The 22,733-nt window shown below is 29.7% G+C and overlaps 1 pseudogene; it reads right to left on the bottom strand.

Annotated features, from left to right (window-relative positions):
- Positions 1 to 16,401: 16,401 nt before the first annotated feature.
- On the bottom strand, positions 16,402 to 18,110 carry LOC111039986 (annotated as a pseudogene).
- Between the last annotated feature and the right edge of the window lie 4,623 nt (positions 18,111 to 22,733).

Here is a 22,733-nt window from a genome sequence, read left to right as displayed (position 1 = left end):
ATGCTACTTACTATAGTTTATGGTTAAATTTTACACTTAGATACCTAGTTTTACAACTCATAGCTTTGAAATCACAAATAGCATACAAACAAAATTAACAAACCATGAACATTAATACACGATTTTATTTATCTTAATAATAATATTGACCATATACAAATATACCAAGTATATTCACAAACGTAAAAATCCTAAAACCAAGTTTTAATATTACAAGCCACAAAAATACAATAATTATTAATATTATATTATATTAAAAATACGTAAACAAATTGTTGACGTATTATCATATTATTAAAAAGAATACAGTAATAAATAATAATAATGTATAGTTTTAATTATTCCTATTTGATGAATATTATATGAACAAAATGTGTAGACCCGAGGAGGCCCCCAACATAAACAGTGGCCCAGTACGCTCACACTATATATAATAGGTAAGCATCTGATTATTGATCCAATTTTTTAGACATTGCAATTTTTCTTTACCCTGGATCCCGAAAAAAATAAAATAAAAAACGGAATGGCCAGGCCGACACTAAGTGTACACATAACAAATTATAAATAATACAATATTTACGTTTAAAAAACTTTTTTTATAGGAAACATAAAATTACTGTCACTTGATGATGATAAACTTTATTGTAGATATCTTTGTCAGGAACATTTTTCTTTGGAGTCGTTCATGATTTGTAATAAACAAAAATTGACCATTTCTGCTGTACCTTATAATTATAATGAGTTGAAACAAAATTCAACTACTAATAGTAAAGATTTTGCGTTTTTTTGAGCTATTTTTGGGCAGTTGAAATTTATGATATTTCTTAGTTTTTTTTAAATGTCGATGAAAAAAATTTGGCATGCCAAAAAATGTTGAAAATTGAATACAAGGATTCTCATACGTTGTATTGGGTGACATGAAAGGTACTTTATTACAAAAATCGTAAGTCACAATTTTTTGTATAGGCATAGAAAGTTCAAATTTCTATACGAAAAATCAAAAATATTTTGAAAATGTTATGGTATTTTGAGATTGAAAATATAAACTTTAAGTTGCATGTATCGTGTATTATTTTTTGTGTTAGACCCAAAAAAAAAAAAAACGATTTTTCCAAAAAAGTGAGTTTCGTAAACATTTCCGTTTTTTTTGTTTGTTTTTCCCGCCGCGTTTAAAAAGTATGAAAATCTGAGCATTTGTGCTATACCAACACGTGATGACAGACACAAAAATGAAAAAAAAAAACACATATCATTGTAAGATCAATACAATATCGCTCCTCTCAGAATCTAAAAGCTGTAATGTAAAGCGTTTCACTACAATAAGTGAGAAACATTGTATTCAACTTTTAAGTATTTTTTGTCTACACTAAATGTTTTTATCGACCTATATAAAATGTATTACAATTATTTTTCAAGGTGTTCTAACTTCGTACCAAACTGCAGATGAAGATTATGATTTAACATTATTGACTCCAACCAAAACATATAACAAATTTAAGGCCAGTACTGAAGTAGAGTTAGTATTTCCTAGCCCTAATTCAATTTTTTCTACACCACATAAAGAAATAATTTCGGATAGAATTGATATTCCTAGTCCGAGTTTAAAGAGAAAACAACCACATGATGAAAATCACGATACGCCCAGCAAAATAAAATTAAAACAAAATCGAAAATAATTCATAATAAAAACAGTCAAATTCTAAATTAAAAAACCATGCTGTTAAATTTAAGGTTCGAAATAATTTTAAAAATCTTGTAAATGAATATCAATTTCCATCACGTAACTCTAGGGCTTTAGTAACTATGCAACTAAAAACCAAATGTCGTACATGGACAACTGAAGAATAAAATTTAGCTTTTACCTTTTTTTATAAATCTCCATCTGCGTATAATTTTCTACGCCTTCAAAAAATGAATTTACCTGCTCCGTTAACAATTAGACGTTGGATCGGAGAATCAAAATTTTTACCGGGTTTTAATAATTACTTTTTTGATCATGTTCAAAAAAATTTGAGCATAAGAGTTACAAAGAGAAGGCATGCAGCATTTGTTTTGATGAAATCTATATCAAAGAATTTTTAGAATATTCTAAACAATATGATTTTATTGAAGGATTTCAAGATTTAGGAACCTATAGTAGAATGAATAAAAGTGCGAACTGTGTATTAGTGTTTTTAGCTCGTGGTATATATTCCCAATGGAAATTTCCTGTTGCATATTATCTCTCCCATTCTGGTGTAAACAAAGACATTTTAAAAGATTTAATTGTTGACATTTTAAGCAATTTATTTGAAATTGGCTTATGCCCGAAACTTATAGTATGTGATTAAGGGACATCAAATCAAAGTGCTTTAAAATTATTAAATGTTAATGAGATAAATCCGTTTTTTATTGTACATGGTCATAAGATATATTCTTTATTTGATGTTCCGCATTTACTTAAAAGTGTTCGTAACAATTTCATCGAAGCTTGTTTTCAAAAAAACGATCACATTTTCTCATATAAAGACAAAAGATACTTATGATTTAGATAAACTAAGTAAAAAAAGTAATACTCTTAGCAAAATCACAGACTCGCACATCCACCCAACGTCTTTTCAAAAATGCGTGTGAAGTTGGCAGCACAAGTCTTAAGCCATTCCATGTCATCAGCTATACGCACATGCGCAGAAACTGGTCAACTTTGCAGTAAAACTGCAATTGATACAGCAGATTTCATAGAATTTATGAATAATTTATTTGACTGTTTTAATAATAGGTCACTTTATAGGAATAATCCATACAATTCCGCACTAACTCATACGGGAACCGTAAAAACATTTTTAATAAATGCATCGAAATATTTTATAAATTTAAAAAAATTAAAAAAGGAAAAATTTCACAACTACCATGCTTCAAAGGGTTTACGCAAACTATTAATGCAATTTTACAATTTTTTTAAGAAGAGAAATGTAATGAAATTTTTTTTTAATGACAAATCGACTGAATCAAGATATGCTTGAAAATGTATTTAGTATTTTTAGACAAAAAGGAGGCTATAATAAAAATCCAACTTCAAGGACAATAAGAACTTCTATTAGAAGTAGCTGTATTTTTTCCTTATGTGCTTCGACAGCAACTAACTGTGAACCATTACAAGAAACGAATGATTTTATATCAATTGATGTAGATAAAATATCTACTAACTCAGAAACGTTAGAAACATATTCTGATAATGAATCGAGTATTTCTTCGAGTTCGTCTACTGGTAGTAAGTTAAAGCTTAAAGACGAAATTCAAACAGACCCAATCACCCTAGAAGATTGTTCAATCACTTATTTTGCTGGATATCTTATATACAAATGTTAAAAAAAATGTAATTGCCACCATTGTCAAAATAATTTACTAACTAATACAAATTTAAGCGATAAAAACCAACTGCTTTTAATAAATAAAAATTATTCTTCCTATCAAAATGATATCGCATTAAAGGCACCATCAATTAATATTAATAAAATAATAAATCACGTATTGGACATTTTTGAAAAAAATTTTGAAAAAATTCAGCACCAAAAAAAATTCGTTTCAAATTAACATTAAAAATGAAAAATTATGTCTTAATAAATAAATGGATTAATGATTTTGAATCTTGTATGGAACATAAATTATATATTATAGACTTGTTGTTAATTTGTAAGATATTTAAAAAAACTCAATTGTATTCTACTACGTCTCAACTATCTAAAATCAGTAAATTAAAGATTTTAAATCATATTTAAAAATTTTTTTTTATTTATTATTTTTTATTACAACTATATTAACATTTTTACTAAGGTGTATTAATTATGTTTATTTGTATTTGTTTTTATGATGTAATTGTAGTTATCACATACTATTATAAAACAATGATCTTTTGTTAAACTGTTTATTCATTGTTCCAATTTCATCATAGTTATTATTTTTTTACTGTAAAACGTGGATTCGTACATCCATGCAGGAATATAGTTTATTAGTAATCTTCAAAAGTGGGTAAATGGATGGTGTTTAATTATTTGAATTCAATGATATATGGATATATCATTGTATACGAAAAACGTTTCTGAGCGAAGACGGTTTGTCAGTCTAGGATATTTTATAAATTTTTAACTACAAAACAATTTGCAAACACTAAATATTTTGATGAATTTGAACGACATTTTAACTTTAAATGCTTTAAAAAAAAATTGTGCATTCTTATCTTAAATATTTTTTAAACCACATTTAGAACAACTTACGAAAACGCTTTTTTTAAATTATCATTCCTTAGTTATAAAAACTGAACATTTGATAAATGTTTAACTACAAAACAACTTGCAAATGTTCGATATTTTGACGTTTTAATTTTAACTTAAAATGTCTATAAAAAATTATAATTTAATTACATTTTTTGATTTTTTTTGGTTACTCACTATAAACTATTTACGAAAAATCTTGTTTTCAATTTTCAATCCTTAGATATGAAACCTGCCTGTTTGTTCTTCCCGGTGCGTTTAAAAGCTATTGAAAATTTTTTACTTTCGACCTTCCAATATACCTTCCAATATACCAACTAGATTCACTTTCCTATCAGAAAAGTTGCTAGTGAAGAAAATCGGAGTACTTTTACTGCCTCAAAACGAGATAACAGACACAAAAAATATAAAAAACAATTAATAAAAAAACAAACATCATTGTAAAATCAATCAATCCTCGATCCGTTCAGTATCTAAAATAGGTACGAAACAAAATTGCACTATTATATTAAATTCTGTGATTACGCACTCAATATTATGATTATTATTATTATTATCGAATGTTGCCGCTCCCGCATGCCCGTGTCCGCCGCACTGTAGTGCTCTGCATGGTCCGGTCTAAATCAGTCCGGTCCGGATCGGACCGGACCGTGGTGCGGTTTGGTTCGGTCCTAATACGTAAAAACTAACGAATCGTCTATTTGGTCTGGTTCATTATTTTTTAGGAGTAATTCGGTCCAGTTCGGTCCAGTCCCCTGATCAAATGAATAATTTTCAGTCCGGTTCGGTTTTAAAAAAAAAATTTTAATTGGTTCGGTCCGGTCTCAGTTCGGTCCGAATTTAGTCCGGTCCCGAATCCCGATCACAGTACTTAAAGTCTAAATAGGATTGATTCACTTTTATTCTTCATTATAAATACAGTTGATAGGATAACGTTTTGACATATTTATTGTAGGCAATCAGTTTATTTTTAGTGCGGGACGTGGGTATTTATTTGTTTCCCGAAATTACGACGACGTCGATTTCCGATAAGAATAATATGCTATATAGGTATAATAATAATTAATATGATATAAGTTATGTTATTAACATTCGTCACAATTAAACGTTCATGATAAAATATATTTCGTCGTAATTGGAGGAATTGGAAAATAAAAAATTATTTTTAGTTAATAGCAATTATAGTAAAGTTCTAGTATGAATAAGATATTTTATTATTTTCATATGAAACGTATGATACCTAATTTTAAAGTAGATTTACTGTCAACGATTATCACTCATTCCAAACCTGGCAACACTGATTACAGAATAAATGGTCGAGGTAAGTAAGATATTTCAAATTATTCCTATTACATAACTCTTACTACATGCTGTTTACTAATTGTAAACTGTAATAGTATAACTGTTGTCTGTTTTTGCACGTCTATGTATTTGGTATTTATATTCTACAGTTTATGGTTTTTTGAGTACCTATAGGCTATAATACTTTTTTGTAGTTATTTTATACATTCAGTAAATAATATATTTAATCACATCTTAATTTATCATTTTTGGTCGTTATTCTACAGTCTTCAGTACTGTACACGTTTAGTGATATAATTTGTTTATTCATATATTGTTTGTTGAATTCGGTAGACAGTACCACTGTTGCCTACTACATCCATTGGAATTGAGTAAGTTTTATAATTTTTTAACATGTGTAGTATAATATTTTGTTAATTGTTTAAATTTACATTAAACTTAAACCTAATATGGAATTATCTTTGTAATCATTATTTCATTCATGATTATACTATATTGCTATTTATGTGCAGGTTCTATTGAAAATATATATCTGATTATAATTTTATATTTACAGTATATGGTGTATGTTTGATGTTTATCATTTTTGGTCGTTATTCTACAGTCTTCAGTACTGTACACGTTTAGTGATATAATTTGTTTATTCATATATTGTTTGTTGAATTCGGTAGACAGTACCACTGTTGCCTACTACATCCATTGGAATTGAGTAAGTTTTATAATTTTTTAACATGTGTAGTATAATATTTTGTTAATTTTTTAAATTTGCTTAAAACTTATAATATAATATTGTTGTTGGGGCCTAAAAATAAAAGTTGGTGGCTTAGTTAACAAAGTGCCCTTCCATATGCTTTTGTACAATATACATTTTATGGGATTTAGTTTATTTCCACTGCACCTTCCATACAATATGTATTTATACTTACATATAATGCTACTTATGCTAGTTAACTTATGAAAATAAAAACATATAATAATAATAAGTCAAATATTAATTTCAATTTTGTTTATTATAATAATAATATATTAGTCTGCATTAAAAAGATACTTATAGGTATATTCTTTAAACATACCACATTGTACAAAATAATCTTTAATCTCAAAATATGCATTTTTTGCAGTTTAAAGTTTTGTTTACAACTTTATTCATTCATGTAATGTCGAAAAAATCTGAGGTACCCAAAAACATACAAAACGGGTCACGTAATATTTATTTTTATCAATTAAATATTTACTAGTAGTTAAATTTTTGATATATTGATAAATTGTGTAAATATTAACAATAAGGTTATAGTTATATGTTTAAGTGTACGGTTATACCTTTGTTTAAAACAGATGATAGATTATTGTGTGGTAATTACTGACCATCACTTTATCCTTATACGTTATCAAACATTTTCGAAAAATGTATTAAGGTCAGAATATTAAATTTCTTAAATAAAATATCCTTCTTTTCAAATAAACAATTTGGATTCAGATCTGGTTTATCAACAACAGATGCACTTTTTGAGATTGATAGCTTTATTAGGAATAATATGGATAAAAGTAATAAAGTATTAGGTATTTTCCTTGATATACAAAAAACATTTGATTGTGTTGATTATAAGATATTATTAAATAAATTGGATCAAGCGGGCATTAGAGGAATGCCAAATAATCTTATAAAATCATTTTTAAGTGAAAGAGCTCAAAGAGTTTAAATAAAATTATTATTATTATTAAATAAAGAATATATTATTTTTAATTTCAGAATATGAATAATTCTCAATATGTCAGAGATCTATTTGAGAGAAGTGCATCACTTTCTCCTATTCCAACACCTGATGACTTAATATCCAGTATGGGGAGTAGTAGTACTCAAATCTTAGATGAAAATGCATTTCATGATATTTCATTTGCATCAGTATCAACAATAAATTCACAGTCAACTGAAGTTCAATATGCTGCAAGTACAATGTTTTCTAAAACGTCAATTAAACGGAAACTATTAAAAGGGGATTGTGATTATGTTCTTGTACCACACCTTGGGAAAAGTGATGTATGGAAAAAATTTAAAACTATTATGCACATTATTCTTAATCCTGACAACCCAGATTCCCCAGAACAAAGTACTACAGATTTCGTCGCATGTGTTTCATGTATGGAACTATATAGTAAAACTACTAGTACTGCTACTCTTAGTAGACATAAGTGTAGTATGCCATCATCTCAAAATACACTTGAAGCTTATGGAGATTTTAAAAATAAGAAGCGAATGCCAACAAATATAAAAGATGAGGCAATAAAAAAATGTGTGAAATACTGTAGTCTGGATATTCGACCTATGTTAGCTATCAAAGGTCCAGGTTTTTGTGAAATTGGTCAATTTTTTTTGGATATTGGTGCAAAATATGGATCTTCAGATATTCACGATATTTTACCCCACCCAACTACTGTATCCAGACATATTGTAAGCACAGCAACCAAAATTAGAAAATTATTTTTTAAAGAAGTTTATAGCTTAATAAATGATAAATACTGTGCTTCCACTTGTGACATGTGGACAGATAATTACAAAAAAAACAATTACATGACAATCACAATTCATTTTATTGATGACAAATGGTGTCTAAATAACCGTATTTTGTATACAGGACAGTACCCTTCACATGAAACAAAAACTGGTGAAAATATTAAAAAATTCATGATTAATACTTTTACATAATTGACTGAAATTGCTGAAGAAAACAATAGTTCAGATTTGATGAATAATATAATATTTGTAACTGACCAAGGGTCAAATATAGTTAACGCATTAAGAAATTATAAAAGACTTAATTGTTGTGCACATTTGATTAACACTATTTTAAGAAACCTTTTTGATATAAAATTTTTATCAAAAGAAGATGAAAATGGTTCTGTGCCTTTACAGCCTATAACAGATTTATTTACAGAATGCAAAAATCTAGTTAAATTTATGAAGAGTTCTGGGAAAAACAACCAATTATCAATGGTATTGGTCCAAGAAGTCGAAACTAGATGGAACACTAGATTATTAATGTTGGAATCTATTCAAAAATCTTTACCAGAAATCATTAAGATCCATGGAGAATTTTTTTGTCGTATTCAAAATATTAATAAAGACCTTCTTCAAAATTTGATTACATTTTTGAAAGTGTTCAAAAATGCTTCGGATGAACTTGAAGGGGATAAAAAACCTACTATACAAAAAGTTGTTTTATTTAAATGTTTAATAAAAAATCATTTGATAAAATATGCTAACCATGAAATGGTTAATGTTGATGAAGATATTGAAGTCAACATAGACTTAATTATGAAGACACTGGGAAAAAAAGCATTAGATATTCTTGATATTAAATTTCAATTGAGTAATGAGCACGAAATAGCTGTATTTCTATGGCCAAAGTTTAAAATGCTCAAAATGTTTCCCCAAGAAAATGGTGAAAGAAATCGAATATTTAGTGACATAGAAACAATGCTATTAAAATTTGAAATTGAAGATGGTGAACAGAGGACAAATTCTGCAACAGAAACCATTATGAATTCCCTCTTACAAGAAATTGTATCAAAAGTAGCTACCATGTTTTCTGAATGGGAAGATAGTATTCAAGAAGAAAGACCTCAACAACCAATTTATAAGTACAAAAAATAGTTGCAAAGTTATAGAGAAGACACTTATTATATAACTGATGACCAAATATTAGATTTTTGGTCAAAACAAACATTACGATTTCCGTACTTGTCAAAACTCGCCAGACAAGTACTTGCTATACCAGCGTCCAGTGCTAGCAGCGAGCGTTCATTCAGTGTTGCGGGTAGAGTTATTGAAGAACGAAGAAGCTGTCTTGAAGGCTCAACAGTTGATGCCATATTATTTTTAAACAACCATTATTCAAATGAAAAATAATAAAAAACTCAGTGTTTCCTTAATTTAATTTTTGTTTTTCCATTGTATTTTTTACTTTTGACCTCTCAAATTACCAACTAGACTCACTTTTCTGTCAGAAAAGATGCTGTTGAAAAACATCCAAGCATTTATACAGTCCTAAAAAGTGATGACTGATGACTGACACAAATAAAAAACACATAATTGTAAATCAATACGTTCATCGCTCTGCTCAGAATCTAAAATGATTATTAAACTTAATACTTCATTAATTTTATTAGGTATAATTACTAAATTGAGTTTAATTTTTGTGCAGCTAAAATGTTCTTGATGGTTATGCACATTGCACACTACACATTATAAAAATTATTTGGAACTTCCTTATTAGAATAATATTTAAAAATTAACTATGAAACTTTTAGGATCTAAACCATGGTGATTGGAGAGATATTATGTTATAAAATGATCATACAATTAATTTAACATTACATTGTTTTCATTATCTTAGTCTAATATATACTAATATCACAAAATAGATTAATATATCATGTTGGCGTCATTCACTCATGCCATTTAATCACATTAACACATTTTTGTGTAGGTAGTAACTACTAACTATTAGCCACTAGCCAGTACAAAATATATGGTTAGATTTAATAATTTAAAATTTGTATAATTTTTTTTTATTTAAAAACTCAGTTCTGAATCCCTTCATAACTCATGTCTATGTATTAAAATGCAAGTATGAGCAAGTTAACTATTTTTTTTATCTCATTAAGTTAAGTTAATATAGAAATATGAAAGTTAAGTTTAGAGATTCTTACTTTTATTTTTAAAACAGGTAAATGTTACAAGTAAATCAAAAGAAAAAATAACTTAGTTAGAAATCTGGTACTTTTTTACAGTCCACTACACTGCTACAGTCCGGAATCCGGATTGATTCCTGGTACAGACTATCCCATATAGTCCGGTCCAGTCTAATACAAAATAAATAATATGATCCGATTTATGTATTACTAACTAAATCTTAGGCCCGATCCATACACTTTTACGGTCCGGTCCATAAACTTTACGGTCCGGTCTATAAACTTTACGGTCCGGTCCATAAACGGTCTAGAATTTTTTAAGATCGAACCGGCAGTCCGGTCCCGGTCTATTCTATTTAATTTTATTAACTACTGGTCCGGTTCGGTCTAAAAATAATATGTACCATGGGTTCGATCCGACTTTGGTCCTCTGTTTACTTTTCAGTATGATACGGTCCGACTTTGGTCTTCTGTTAAAATTTGAAGTCCGGTCCGGTCCCTAAAATAACGGACCGTGCAGAGCACTACGCCGCAGTCGAAATAGATTGTGATTTCAAAGAAAATATAATTTATCAAGATTTTCAAGAAGAAAAATTCGATACGTATCGATACGTACCACCTGTATCGAAGTCCGAGTCCGATACGTATCGATACACTCCAAATTCTTCCTTGAAAATCTTGATTGTATACGGCACCAAATGGCTAACGACACCTAGTGAGAATTAAAATAAATATTTTTGTCACCGAAAACGCCTATGCCATGGCTTATCTGTATATTTTAAAATCAATGGTTGGTTGTAAACGGTCAATTTAATTAAAGAGATTTTCCTGTGACCCATAAGGCCATAACCCATTGATATAATATTATATTGCATTCGATATTTAATACTACAAACTACAAAGTATGATTATTGTATGTTTAGAAAAAAAACCAGCTATCTATATAAAATCATAACTTAAATGTTTTTATTATTTCCAATATGTATTATGTATTATGAATGTATTATAAATACTGGTATTTATAAATAATAAGTGTTTTAATAGTATACAAACTTAACTTAACTTAACTAAATCTATTAAAACATAAATAAATACTGAGTTCAAAAATAATTCTTTTAACTTTATAGGAGAATTTAAAAACAAGGAACATGGCTTTAAAAAGTTCTTATGAAGTAACACTTCAGGAAAATGAACATTTAAAGCTTAAAATAACAACTTTGGTAAAAAATATTTGATATACAATTATTATAAAAGAAATAATTATACTTAATATTAATATATAAAATGGAAAATGAAAAAATGGTTACATTAGTTACTATGGAAAAGTTACTGGATACAAAATTGGCTCAAATGGAAAATAGAATTATTAAGGAGTTCAAAGAAAATGTTTGTAACAATCCAATAGCATCTGATGTAACACCAGCTTCTATTAAAGTACCGGCTTCCGGTGTACCAGCTGAACATATAAGCGTGGTTATACCTCAAAAACCGTTATTCTTCCTTTCCCTGTTTTTTATGATCTGAAAAGGAATATTTAAAACTAGGGGGTGGTTTCCACTTATTTTCCAAAAGTTTTATTTTAACAGTATCTTCAATAATACGTGATGAATTAATATAATGACCGATATCATTACTAATAAAGTAATAACTAATGAAGAAATATCATTTTCTACCTCAATATTACTATTATTACTAGTAGTTACTTTATTTGTTGTTGACGCTGGTATTACCTCGGATATTACAACTGCATCATCGGCATCCGCAGTTACCACTGTAGAATTGGAACTATTGTTCTTTTTTTTATTACAAAACTCTAAAAGCGTAGACTGTTTTCGTTTATTCATTTTAAAAACGTACCTATATTATTGGCATTCACAAAAAACTTATTAGTCTATACAAATAAATAAATACAATAACCAAATTGTAATACACAACCTTCAATAGCATCAACCAGATGATAAACGAAAAATATAAACTGTATGATAAATTGATAACCACTAATCACAATTACAATCACGATATTTCTAACCGTCATAGACCAGCTTATGCTAACCATAGACTTCTCATTGTCTAGTGCGATAAACAGTGTTGCAGTGTTACAATATTTTAAAATTTAAAATTATTAAACTATATTCGGTGTACACTTTGTGTATCATAAGTCGTTATATTATTACGAAAATATTAAAATTATTAAAAAACAGAGGCTCGAGGGGGGAGGGGGGGCGACCGCCCCATCGCCCCCCCCCCCAAATACGCCCTTGGTCTAACAAAACAATTGCAAGACTGAATAAAAATGCTGATAAAGAAAGGACACTAAATGATCTAAAATATTGAGTTGCTGTGCTTGACCTACAAAAGTGTTGAATTCTCCGAAGAGTGAAGTAGTTTTTACTACAAAATTAAATATGCTACCTATAATTTTACAATTTTTGACATTTGTAATAAGTAAGGTTATTGTTATAATGACAGGGTCTGAAGGTAATAGAGGATCTAATGAAATAATAACATGCCTGCTAAAATGTATTGCACTTTTAAAGGATTGAGGTGTAGGAGATTTCACTTTCTACTCTGACAATTGTGGCGGACAAAATAGAAATAGATATTTTTATTCTATGTGGGAATATGCTGCTTCAGCATACAAAGTTAACATAATTCATAGATTTTTGGAGAAAGAGCACACACAGAATGGAGGTAACCGTATGTATGCCACCATTGAATGTGCTAAAAAAGGCAAAATAATTTATGTCCCATCTCAGTGGATAACTTTAGTAAGATGTACCGAACTCAATAAAAATGTATAAGTGGCTTACGAATTGTCCAATTAAGACTTTTTGAACTTTAAGCCATTAGTTGAAAATAAAGAACTAAATTGGAAAACATCAACTGCTAAAGATTTTAATTATTTTAAAAATAAAATATGAATACTGTGCAACAGATTTTATTACTATTCACATAATTTCATCATTAAACAAGGGAAGACACCAAAAAAGAACTATACCAATAAATGCTTATAAAAGAAAAATGACAGTTGAATGCCTTAAAAAAAAGATCTTGTATCCATGTGTGATAAAGGACTTATTCCTTCAATGTACCACCATTTTTATAAATCTTTATAAATATAAAGACTTAATATAAACTTATTAAGACTTTTTTTACTATAATAAGTATGTTATTAATTATGACTTATATTTTGTTTATTTTGTTCATTGGTATACTTTTATAAACTGTTTTATTATTAAAAATAAGGTCTATAATATAATTGTATTCTTATTAAACTCTATAATGATCATTATTCAATGTATTCCCAATGTATTATACTTACTATTAAAATTAAAGTATTCATATTATTACTAATAGAATTACTAAGAGATTTATTTTTATTGATTTCCCATTGCAATTTAGAATATTATGCTTTAAAAAAACTATAGTTAGTTTATAACAATATTATTATAATTTTTTTTTCTTTCATCAGAATTAATTTTTTTTCGTCGTAAAGGATGACGCGTACCTCGCGAGTGTGGGACGGACGGTGGTCCTGCTGGTGAGAGACTCTCGAGGCGAGGTAGCGTCGGAGGTTTGATAAACAAACAAAAAAAAATACACGATCTGAATGGTGTCGGAAAAATGCAATTTATTTATGTTGCTGATCAGTAACAAAAAAAAGAACAAGTACAAAAAAATGGTTCGCGCGGACAAAAGCGGACGTACTTCGTAGTCAGCGAGTCGTGCAAACAGAAGTGTTCGACCGATCCGGTTCACCTGGTGGCCGGCCGACGGATCCTAGCGCGGGTGTCGCGCGCTGGTGTCGGCCGTCGTCGGTTGGCGGTTTATTTGAGAAGCACAGCGCGGATTTCCGCGTAAAGGCCGTTTGAATTCAAACTGCCTTCGCGCGGGACTTGAGTTATGTTTCATAAAATTAGTATTTTTCCGTCGAAAAAGGACGTAAGACAAATAAAATATCTTAATTATGACTTAAGGTCAGTTAAAGAAAGATAATAAAAAAAAACAATTGTAATTTCCCATTTGATACTAAAAAATACAAATATTGAAAAAATATTAAAAAGTTGAAATCCACAAGAAGAATTTAATTTAGAAAACTTTAAACTGCTCTCCTGAAAAATGATAAAAAGTGAGTTACATTCTTCTTCGTTGGGGGCGTCAAGTCTTGCTGATAGTATGTTGTTATATTACTCTAGGAAATTAGCTTACTATAATTTAACTCAAAAGCAGGATTTTGTTATTTGTGGTCAGAGGTTGATGGTCTTGGGGGATCGAATGAAATAAGCAGCATCATATTTTCATATTTGAAATCTGTTGATGAGTGAAGTCCTATTATTCAGGACATAGCTTTTTACTGTTACAGTTGTCCTGGGCCAAATAAAAATCATAAAATGATTATAATGCTATATTATTTTCTTGTAAGATGTTTAAACAATATCAAAACTATTACTATAAATTATTTACTTCCTGGTCATACCTATATGCCAGTAGACTCAATACATGCACATATTGAGAAAAACATAAAAAAAAAATTATATGGGCCCCTTCTGAATGGCCAACAGACATCAGAAACTCATATACTGGTCCCTACACAATAATTGTTCTGAGCCATACTGACTTTTTAGATTGGACAGAAGTGTGCAATTCAATTTTTAATAATCCAAAAATTAAGGATACTTATGATTGTCAAGTAAAATTCAAAGCAATAAGAAGTATTATTTTGATAAAAGGTAATCCAAACAAAATTTACAGTTCGTGTTTGACAGTCGACCGTGCAACACGTGTGTACCGTACCTCGATTTATTAGCTCCCGATAGCAAAGTAACACAGCGACATACATGGGTAATATGCATATATTATATTTTAAATATAATTAGATAACCAACACGCACCGTCTATAGTCGCTCAGATGATGGGCGCGACCCTACCGCCTACTCCCCGGGAGCAGTAACATCACTATCTACAATCCAATCAAAACATCAACCAATTAACAATATCGATAATAATGCTCTCGTAAAATTAACAACATCACCAAAATCTCCGAAGTTCAACCTCACTTTAAGCAACAACAACTCTCAATCTAACAACATTTAAAATATAGATACAAACACCGAAATCGTAAAAACTCATACAAAAAGTTTTGCTGAGGCAACAGCAACTAATGCCTGCCCTAAACTTAATCAAGCTATAGTCTTTAAGGCAATCGATGGTGTTAAACAAATAGACTACCTTTTAGCAATTAGTAAATTTACAGCGCCCGCAAATATAACTTCCGCGTCACGCATCTCCGAAAACCGTTTCTGTCCAACTTTCCTATAGACATATTTGCCGCGTTTACAACAATTTCGATGAGGGAGGCCACTATGGAGTCAATTTTGTTTTGGTCTATTTCTAATTCATCGGCATTCTTTTTGGTCCAGTCTTGATTTTATAAGTGGTGATCAACCAACTCAGCGAAGAGACTCCAGTTGGCTTTGGTAAGTTTCCATCGCTTAATTGGTTCATCTGGTGTAGATTGGTTGAAAATGTTAAGGTGGATTGGCCAATGGTCGCTTCCGTTATATTCAGTTAGTACTTTCCAGTCTAATTCAGGGGCGATATTGGTGCTGTATATTGTTAGATCTATGGCTGTTAAAGAACTGTTTGTGGAGTTGTGCCTTGTTGGGTCGCTGTTATTTAAAAGTATTAGTGAAGGATTTTCTAATAATTTTTTTATTGTTTTCCCACGGCTGTCAGTGAGTGATGATCTCCGTAAGATGTTTCTGCTGTCGAAGGTTAAGAATTAAGAAGGGTATTGGATTTGTATTATTATTGAGTTTAGATCTAGTAGAAAAAGAGTAGTGCTGTCGGGGATATCAATATTGCATATAGTTATTGTTGTCTTCAGAATGACCTGAATTGCTATTACTTCCAAAGTTGAGTTGACATATATTTCCTTGCTGTTAATATTGTTTTTGATGTATGTTGCAACTCCGCCACTGGTTCTGAGGGCGTCGGGGCGATTTTTATCCGGTGTATTCGTTAATGTTGCCTATGTGGAGGTTTTTGAAATTTGTTTCTTGTAAACAGATAATGTCTGGATTTTGTTCATATTTAATACGGTTTATATCAGTGTTGTGTTTGTAAAAACCATTACAATTCCATTGAATTAATGAGCTCATTCTTGGAGATAAGGATTAGTAGAAATTGAGGGGAAGAGATATAATAAAAGAAGACTATTTTTTGGAATAATTTTGAATAAAAATATAAATGATCGATTTTCTTCATTACAGAAACGTGCCTTCATATCACTTAAAATGTTTTCAACTATTGGTATGTACACAGATACTCTATAGTAATCTTCAATTGAATCAACAGCGTGATTGGCTCTTTTAGTCTGATGGTTAAGTAAACGTGGCATTTTTTCTTCAATGTCTAGGTCCAACATGATTTTTTTTATTTCAATGTATAGTTCATGAAAGCCAGTTGTTGCATTTTTTTTCTTCTCTTCAAGGCTTAAAATTGCATCTGAAATAATTTCATTTGCTTTACAATTATCTTGCCATTTACTTTGAAGTAGATTACTCACCACTGGTGTCACACATAGAAAACTTGATAAAGAAAGTATTCCAACAATAAATTCACATTTACATATTGATGCCAATGACATTTTTGCTTTTGAAGATGAGATGTGTTCTTGCCAATTGGAAATAAGTGTTAAAGCTTTTACAATATAGGGTAAAGATGACTTAAAAATCATAACGCTATCATGACGCTCAACTCATCTTCTTTCACACAAGCTTATTAAACGTGGATTTCCATTTAAAATTTTCTTCATAACAAAATTTCGTTTAGACGACATGTTAAAAAATGATATAACTTCCATCATTAGTCCAACACAGTTTCTTATTGTTTGTATAGATGATGACTTTGATATTGCAAGATTCGATGCGTGGTTAGAACATGGACAATGAATGGCATTTGGAGCATGAGATTGTATTTTTGTAACAGCTCCTTGTACTGTAGAAACCATGACACTGCATCCATCAGTGCCTACACAAACACAGTTAGTAAGATTAAGTGAAAAACTGTTTAACACATTAAGCACAATTTCACCCGATATATCACCAGTTAATTTAGGTTCAAATGTAATAGGGTCTCCTTCCGTTATATCCTTATCTTCAGTTTCTTTTTCATTATACGTATTGCTATGTACTGACGTCCCGCCATATACGCATATATTTAAAGGCTTAAATAGCGAGGGGGACATAATATGAGATTATTCAAATTGAGAAGTTGTCGACCTCGGGGATTTAAGAACAACGACGCAATAAGAAATCGAGTGCGTAGTTCTGAGAATCCGACTACCGAAAATGCGTTGGGAAAATATAAATGAAAAGAGTTAAAACGTGAAACATCTATAAAAATGTTAAAATATAATATTATAATATCTTTACTCTAATCTCTCGACCGACACGACCGAGCAACCGTTTCCTGGAAACCCACGACCACGCACACGTGCAATAGTAAACGGGGTCAGCGCTATCTCATTCGCTAGGAGAAGAGTGGAGAGTAGGCCTATAAAACAGGGACACGTCCACCCGATATTCAGACGTGATTTACCAGAGCCAGTACGAGCACCTTCACGCCAGTCGACTCTCTGACAAATTTCAATGTACCAAAAATATTCTATCAGTTTTACATGTTAAAATAAAGTCTATGTTCATAATATACTACATTTGAGTTAGAATTATTTACACCTCGTCATCTCTTGTCTTATACTCCACGATCTGTGGGCTGGACCATTACAGTATCATGACAATTAATGAAACAAATAAAATTTTCTTTTATTATACCGTTGTATGCATATCTCAAAACTAAACTCATCTGTGAAACATGAGCTATGTGTGTAGTTTCATCGAAAATTGTGCTGTAGTATTTACTTTCTTGGACCTCTTTAAGAATTTGTTCAGTTATATAAACTTTACAGCATTCAATAATATCATTTTGTATGATTGGACTTATATAAGTAGATTTGGAATGAGTCGACATTAGATGATTTTCAAGCATGGAATCCCCACATAAAATTCTAAATTTTAGAGTCTCTCGAAAATTACCTTTATTCAGTAGATTCTGTAGATTCTGTTGTCGATACTGAATCATTTACTTTTTGAAAATAATCGCCAGAATCATGGTGACCTCTCAGTGATATGTTTTTTCTTCCAAGAAAATTTATCGTTTCAATGATAGGTTTTAATTTATTTCGGTTTTCATTAATTTGGTTCTTTCTTTTGGTATTGATAATATTTATAATATCTTTATCTTGGTTTTTATATTTTTCTTTAAAGTCTTCTGCAGCTAATACACATTCTATATAATATTGTAGTTTGCTATGTGCTTTCAAATCACCATCTTTACCCCACAATTTTGCATACTTTTTTAAAAGTTCATTGACAATTTTTTTTAACGGCGTAGCTGTATCTTTACCACCTTTATCAGAAAATAACACACAGTATTTACAAAAGAGTCCATTCTTACTTTCAGAAAAAGTAAGCTATGTATGCTTCTCAAAGTGCAATCGTTTTAGGAATCTCTTTTCTTCTTTATTTTTTTTATGTGTACCGAAAATGGGTAAATAAAATTATCACTAGGAATATTAGTCATCTCTAACAATTTATATTTCATAGTATCAGTAATTTTGTATGAATTTGACATAGTTTCTTTTTTTGTACAAAATAACCAACGTCAGTAGTAAATTCATTACACACATTTATTGATGTACTCACAATAGGTGGCTGACCATTCTGTTCTTTAATCATTTGCAGACATTGATGTAGATCTGGACAATTTGATAGTTTTTCGATCGGTTTTTCACTATTGACATTGAGAATTAATTTACACGGAGTCTTAGAAGTATCTTCAATTGTTTGCAAACTGCTTTGAAGTAGATCTGGACAATTTGACAGTTTTCCAATCGGTTTTTCACTATTGACATTGAGAATTAATTTACACGGAGTCTTAGAAGTATCTCCAATTTTTTTCGGAGAAGTATCATTAGTATTTTCTTTTTTCGGGCGTTTGTCCAGCCATCCCGATAATAAACTTTGGGTTTTGTAGGTAGCTTTGCGTTTACTCATATTGACCTAGTTTAGATTTTATTAAATACTTATGAACTTAAAACAAAATACATGATACAATAATGTATAACTCATAATAGCGCTACCGCAGACCACAGATCAATACAATATAACTGCATATGAAAACGGATATCTCACTCATGACAGGTTAGGTTAGGTCACTTATGTCATGAGCTCACTGCTCAGTAGTCAGTAGCCTGCACGGATTATTATCTATATGACTATATCTATTACCTAATTCCGTGGTAGCCGGCTTCCTCGTGATGTAGATGTAAACAAAAGCTATGAATATTATCACCACGACGAAATCAGTGTGACCACAGTGCAGGTATAAAATTCGTATTATGTTAAGTACTATATCATTACGATTTACGATCTTTATCAAACGAAAATAATTACATTTAACAAAATTATATGTTTTAATTCAATCAATGTATTATATAGAAAAAATACGAGCGATGGGTTGGTGAATGCCCCCTTCGCCCCCCTTAAACATACCTTTGTTAACACTTATTACAAATTTACTAATATTGTTAAAGCCATAAATACATGCTTTAAAATTATACATGTGTTTAATTTAAAGTACTCCATTGCAGTGCGAGTTAGTGTGGACATTTATTCAAAAATATATCTATAAAATTGACTTAAACATTGATATAAAAAATGCTCCTTTACTGTCTCTAATTTCAGATATGAGAGATTAAATAAAAAATTATAAATTTAAAATGTATAATAATATACCTAATAGTATAGCTAATACATAATATTAAAATAAAATATGAACTATTTTTGTTTTGTTTGCCAAAGTGCAATATATGAATTAGAACAATTATTTGTTCACTTAAATCTAATAGTATTTATCATTGCTGTTTCCCTAATTGTAAACAACAATTTTCTGCTTTTCGATCTTTTTCAAAACATATGAAAGCTGAAAGTCAAAATATTCTTTCATTTTATTCTGAATCATGTATACATACAAATGATAGTGATGTACCTATGAATTACAATTAGTTTGATAAAATTACAAATGTTTCTGAATATGATAAAAATATAAATAAACAATCTGTACATTTAAACTTGTTAAAAGATTTTGCTCTCAAATTCTCATAACGATATTACAGCAAAGTGAACTTTTCTAGAAAAGAAGCTACTGAATTACAAAAAGATATAGTTAATTTCATAACTTATGTTATTGCTGTTGAAATTGAAAATATTAATCTAAACAATTGCACTTCACCTCAAATACAAGAATCACTTAACACAATCTCTGAATTTTGGTAAAAACCATTTTCAAAATATTGATACAGAATATACATTTTAAAAACATTTAGAAATAAATGATTTCTATGAACAACCCAAATCAATAACCTTAAACAACACTGTTAAAAATATTATTTTGAACTGTACAAAATATACTATAGATGTGAAAAAAATAAAAGGCGTAATACCACCATTGAAATTTAAATTTAGGAAATATTTCGAATTGCCAGGTGTATTAAATGCATTTTTAAACAATCTTAATCACATTACCACAAACTTTAATAATTCTAATTTAATTAACTCAAATGTATGGCATCAAAAAACATTATTACATGGTAATAAACTCGTCATAACGTATTTTCTTTATTTTGACGATTTTGAGGTCAACAATGCTTTGGGTTCTCATTCCTCATCAATTTTTGTGGTATATTATTCATTTCATTCAGCCCAACCATTATTTGCGTTCAAATTTAAACAGTATTTTTATTGCTGCTATTTTTAATACTAAAGATGTAAAATTTATTGGAATTTGTAGAACATTTTATCAATTAATTAAAAATATTTATGAATTGGACAATAGCGGACTAGAAATAAATATAAATGGTAAAAAAGTAAATGTATATTTTTCATTAGGTTTAATTTTAACTTTTAAGAGATAATCTGGGGATTAACACTGTTTTTCAAGATCTTTTTCTTATAACCATTTTTGCCGTTTTTGTCGCTACAGTAAAAATGAAACTAATTTTCTGGCCAGTGAAAATGTTGATTCTTTACGTACTAAATAAAATTATGAGGAAGATGTATTAAAATATGATTCAAAACAAACAGTAATATTTGAAAATTCAATATTCAATACAGTTAATTCTTACCATGTTGTTGAGAATTACGCTGTCGATTTGATGCATGATATTTTTTATGGCGTAGGAGTATATAATATGTGTCATATTATTTTAACTTTTTTAAAACAGAATTATTTTGATTTATTGACTTTAAATAATCGCAAACAATGCTTCAATTATGGGGAAACAGAAATTGGTAATTTGTCACCACCACTAAAACTAATACATTTTAAAAATTTTAATATGAAAATGTCTGCGAGAGAAATGCAATGTTTTATTCATTTTTTTCCTTTACTTGTAGGCGATTTAGTTACCTAATCAAAATGACCCAACTTGGATATTTTTAATACATTTTATAGAAATGATATATCTCAGGTTTTTAGAGGGTGTACCTATTCATATTTTTGAAACGCGAAGTTTCTAAAAATACTTGGTAACAAGATTGTTCTCTAGTTTATGATTCCATGTCCATAAGAAAACAATTGATTTGGGAATCAGATAAGGGAAAATATGTCGGAAATGTAGAAATTGGCTTTTGAGAAAGTTCGGAGCTCGCGACTGAAGTTTTAGTAATTATGATTGTTAGTTTGACAAAACAATTTAAATGTCCTGTAGGTTTTTTCTATGAAATAAGATTGATAGTAGTGTTTTATGTACTTTAATGAACGGGCCGGGAGCATAATAAATATTACGCGTGCCCGAACGCCAATGCTTTAGAGCACCACTAACACCTAGGACAGGTCTTAAATATGCGAGGACTAGCTGGGTGTGTAGTGGTGTAATAGCTCGAACAGCAGTGGTCGGGATTGCCGGGCAAATACTGTCGAGCTACGTAATGCGTGTAGTGTATTTATGTGTATTATTTGTGTGTTATGTGTGTATATATGTGGGTGTGTGTACAATAAAACAATAATAATAAAATGGTAACACGGTTTTTGGTAATGAGTTGCTGTTGCTGTATAATACACAATAATAATGACACAAATATATAAAAAAATCACAGCAACACAAATGTATAAAATATAATCTAATAAATAAATCAAAGCCCTTATGGCTATAGACGTATTCACGTATATAATATATTGTGGCCCTTCTGGCCCAACAGAAAAAGGTTTAATAAAAAGCTCGGCCCTTACGACACGAACAAACCAAATTATAATAAATATGTATAGCCCTTATGGCACAATGAACAATAATATAATGATAGTAATAAATCAAGCCCTTATGGCTTAACAAGATAAATATAAAATTATAAATGTACAGCCCTTTTGGTT

This window comes from Myzus persicae, unplaced genomic scaffold (assembly GCF_001856785.1).
Source record: "Myzus persicae strain clone G006 unplaced genomic scaffold, MPER_G0061.0, whole genome shotgun sequence".
NCBI classification, from domain to species: Eukaryota; Metazoa; Arthropoda; class Insecta; order Hemiptera; family Aphididae; genus Myzus; species Myzus persicae.
This window is presented reverse-complemented; position numbering and strand designations above follow the sequence as displayed.